Source organism: Rhinopithecus roxellana, chromosome 15 (genome assembly GCF_007565055.1).
Source record: "Rhinopithecus roxellana isolate Shanxi Qingling chromosome 15, ASM756505v1, whole genome shotgun sequence".
NCBI classification, from domain to species: Eukaryota; Metazoa; Chordata; class Mammalia; order Primates; family Cercopithecidae; genus Rhinopithecus; species Rhinopithecus roxellana.
In genome coordinates this window covers 124,851,610-124,856,355 of record NC_044563.1, presented here as the reverse complement: position 1 = coordinate 124,856,355, position 4,746 = coordinate 124,851,610, and positions in this window count along the sequence as shown.

Genomic DNA, 4,746 nt, shown 5'->3' with positions numbered 1-4,746 from the left:
TCCATGTTTGTAAAGCATTCACCAAGAAACCTGCATATGCATGTGTACACATGGAGGGACACACTAGGTTATTAACGTTGGTTGTTTTGTAGACAGGTGTTGGGGGAGAAGACGTTCAAGAACAGGAGAAAAGAGAGAGAAGTTTCTTTCCTCCAAAGAAGAAACTGTAAATATACACACATATATGAATATATATAGAAATATATAAATAAATGAGAATAGTTATTATTCATGTACTTAAGTGCAATGATTTATCGGGGGTATACAGATTGAAAACTAAGCATAAGTTTTTAAAGGATTTCTGTACAGGAGAGTATTTAATAAATTACTTTTCTTTCTTAAAAAAAGTGATCATCGGTCAGGCACAGAGGCTCATGCCCATAATCCTAGCATTTTGGGAGCCCAAGGCAGGTGGATCACTTGAGGTCAGGAGTTCGAGACCAGCCTAGCCAACATGGTGAAAACCCATCTCTACTAAAAATAAAAAATTACCTGGCATCATGGCACACGCCTATAGTCCCAGCTACTCGGGAGGCTGAGGCAGGAGAATTGCTTGAACTCGGGAGGCGTTAAACCCAGGAGGCGGAGGTTGCAGTGAGCTGAGGTTGTGCCACTGCACTCTAGCCTGGGTGACAGAGTGAGACTGTCTCAAAAAAAAAAAAAAAAAAATTGATGATCATACTTAATTCTACAAAACGTTGTGTTTTAATAATATAAATGCTAGCACTAAGTTTCCCTCTAGGCCCGTGTTCTTTTCCCCAATCATCCTTTCTAGATTATGTCATCTTTCCAGTCTGGGAATTACAATTCCATTCTAGAAATGTTTTGGAGAGATGTGGTAGGTACTGACATGATTGCCCAGTAGATCCTTTTTCTTTGCTCTGGAAACTGACATCCCCTCCCTTCAGGCCATATGTTGACTGTGGAAGAATCAATGTTATTCAACCCTAAGAATTAGGGCACAATTGATTGTTTCAAGGTGGAATGTTTTGAAGGAAGTTGGTTCTGGATGGAAGTTAATATTTAAACCAATTGTCTCACCATCTAAAATGTACCCTATAGACTGTAATACACGGAAGGGCAGGGACTGAGTTTATATCCCTAGCACCTTGCATAATGCATGACATAAAGTCATGATATAAAGTGTGTGTTGAATAAATATTGTTGATATTATTAAAGTTTTGTGCATTTTATGGGATCTAATCTTGTCTAACCCTATGTAAGTTTTTGTATTCATTAGTGACATTGAAAATTAGACAATTTCCACAAAAACTAACCAGGCTTGGTGGCTTGCACCTGTAGGCCCAGCTACTCAGGAGGCTGAGGCAGGAGAATTGTTTGAACCTGGGAGACAGAAGTTCAATGAGCCGAGATCGCACCATTGTACTCCAGCCTGGGTGACAGAGCGACAGTCTGTCAAAATAAAATAAATGAATAAATAACAATTAAAGAAAGAAAATTACACAATTTCTAAAGTTAAAGAGGAATTTATTATAAAGATGCAAGGATGTCTCAGAAACCAGAAATAGAGACGCTGCTCATGAACTGTACCAGACTGTAGTGCACTACACATAACCCAGAGAGTTTTCTGTATTTCTCTTCTGTTTTCAGAATACGAGGGAAAAAAATAGCAAAGGTTATAATGCTTCTGTTGGAGAGCAGTCAGTATGTTAAAAATCTCCTAACCTTGATTTTAAACTCTCAGGGAAAGGGGATTAGTTCAGCATGAGTCAGTTTCCAAACTAGGAGCCAATGAACTGTAGCCATAGTTAAAGTTATGCTGTTACAAAGCCTCACTGTTAACCAGGTAGACTGTGGAGTAAAAAAAGAGGAGTTATCAGAAAAGGTAGAAATGTTATAAACTGAGTCGACAATAATTAACTGTGAATTTTACGTGGCATTAATGTAAAGATTCCAGGGGCCAGTGCAATTCACAGAAGTGTATTGAATCTAGACCTTCCAGAGTCACACACTGACTGTAATTCTATGTGTTTGAGATTGGAGTTCAATATGGAGATGAATGTGAAAGGGAATGAAAAACTTCTCGGAGTGTATCGTTTACTTCAAAATTTTATACATGATGTTCCTCCTATCCAGAATGCTCTCCTCCTTCTCTTTATGTGGCTGATTCCTATTTGACCTTCAAGGTTCGGCACAGATGTCATCTCTTTCAGAAGCCTCTCTTGGTTCTCCCAAGACTAGGTTAGCTGGCCTTTATATGTAGTGTATAAGTACACTGTACTATATTGGAAAAGGCTCTCTGCCATGGCACTTGAACTTCTCTGATCATTCTTGCTTGGTATGCCAGGCTTTCTGCATGGACCTTGAACTTCTCTGATCATTCTTGCTGGTCTGCCACTCTAATGTCCAGCTCTTTATCAGGCCATTTCTCTGGGCAGTGTTTGTAGCAAGCAACGTTGAGGGATGAGATAACATCTCCCCACCCACAAAGAGCAGGCTTAATTCTATGTAGCCTAAAAGAGGCAAATTCCTTTAGCTCAGTGCTCCTGTCCTGTAATGCAACCCACTTGAGGCATCCATCAGAGTCTGTGTGCATTGTCCCCACAAGGCTTGGGAGGCTTAGGAACAAAACGCAAACCAACATAAAGCTCTGGCTACTGCTTTTGCAGTGAATAATAAAGTTCTTTGATACAGGAGTGTTGTATCTTTTGACAGCATCCATGAAACAGTAACAGGCCAACTTGTTAGTTTTTAAGTGGGATAAAATCCTAGACCATGCAGTTCTTGAGGCCCATATTTTAACATCCATAGGCTATTTACATTGCCTCTTTGCCTTTCTTCTCCACTAAACTACAGGCACTTTGAAGTCAAAATACAATATCTAAAATACGGTAGGCATTTAATAAATATGTGTTGAATGAATGAAATTTGATTAATGATAAAGAGTCTGGTCAAGGCACTGGTTGCTCTGAAGAGATATACTCTTTGGAGACAGGTTAAGATGAGAAAGAAAACAGGTTGGTGCAGGCTTAGTATTGCTAAACACGAGTGTGTTCAGGTACAATTATATGGCTTCCCTGACGTGTTCTCAAAAAAAAAAAAAACACTGGGTGTTAACGCAAGTGTTATGTAATTTATTAGGCCATGTTTTACTATCATCCAGTACCAGCAAACCTCAGATTATTTCTCTGGAAACTGTTTTAAGTCAGATTTTGAAAGAGTGTGAGCAAAATGTGTTCCATACAATTTTTTTAAGTGATAGCTGGAACAGAGCAAAGCTATTTAAAGCAAGCAGACACCCCCACAAAATAAAATTTATCAATGAAAGTAATACCGAGTGATGTTACACTTTAGCCCTAAAATTTACCAGCAACTGACTACCAGTTCCTGAAAATCTTTCCAAAGTACAAAGAACACCATCCACAAGCACTGCTTAGCATTACTAAAATAGGTCAACAGAACTGTGAAAATGTGGGAAAGATTTTGCCCTGGTAAAACTTGGTCATAGCAAGAATGCTGAGTAGCACAGTTAAAGCTGTGAGGTGGACAAAGGCTTGCCTAGTGCCTGGCTCTGATGTTTTGGGGATTAAGGACCCCCAAGAGGGTGCAGAAACCCTGTGTCCATTCTAGGGTGTGAGTTCCTTCTGGCTCATTCAGCCAGAGGAAAATCTTTATTGTCTTTAAATAGATTCAGACCATAAGAGGACAAAAAGGAGGAAAAATCGTTAACAAATTGGATCAAATGATCAAAAAAAGAGAGGCAGACAGTGGCCTTGACAATCTCTCCTGGATCCAGCGTTCATCTTCTGAGGAGTGGTGGAGGTGGCTGAGACCACCACCCCTTCTCCTACATGGATTACAGAGGAACAGGAGGTTTCTGGCTTTGAGGTAAAGCTCACACACGGGCTCAAGGCAAGGCCTGGTCTTCTGCCACCCCAGTGGCCAGCTCCTCACTCTGGGCTTGGCCCAAACTCCGTGGATGTTATGTAAACACCTGCTGGAAGAAGGGGAGTGCGGGAGGAAGCGGGAAAAGGGAGGAGTGGTGGGGATCACAGTCCTGTGAGGAAGGCTGCTGAGCAGAAAAGCAACAGAACAGGCCACAAGAAAACGGTGCTGCTGTGAACAGCGGGCTGTGAGGGAGGCCGGGGCGGGGCCTGACCTTGGCTCTCATCTTGCAAACTCATTCCTTGGGAAAAGGCATTTCCCTAAACTACATCGATCTTGGGGTGGGACCCTTTCATCCTCCCACAACAATCACCACCGGGTCCTTTAAAAACACCAGAGCTGCGGACCCGGTGGCTCAGGCCTGTAATCCCGGTACTTTGGGAGGCCGAGGCGGGCGGATTGCTTGAAACCAGGAGTTCAAGACCACCTGGGCAACATAGTGAGACCCCGTCTCTACACATAATAGTAATAATAATAATAATAAATTAAATTAGCCAGCGTGGTGTCGTGTGCCTATAGTTGATCCCAGCTACCCGGGAGGCTGAGGCGGGAGAATCTCTTGAGCCCAGAAGTTCCAGGCTGCAGTGAGCTGTGATCGCGCCACTGCACTCCAGCCTAGGCGACAGAGCCAGCCCCCTTGTCTGTACAAAAACAAAGAAAGAAAAGAGAAGGAAAAGAAGGAAGAAAAAGAAGGATACTGGAGGTCGAGGCCAGGCGTGCCCGAGGCCTTGGCAATCAACAGCGCACACTCGCAGCCTCGGTCTCTGTGCGGGCCTCTCCACCCCTTTCCTCCATCCGGCCTATGGGGCTGCGGGGAGGAAGGGGCGCGCCCATCGCCGA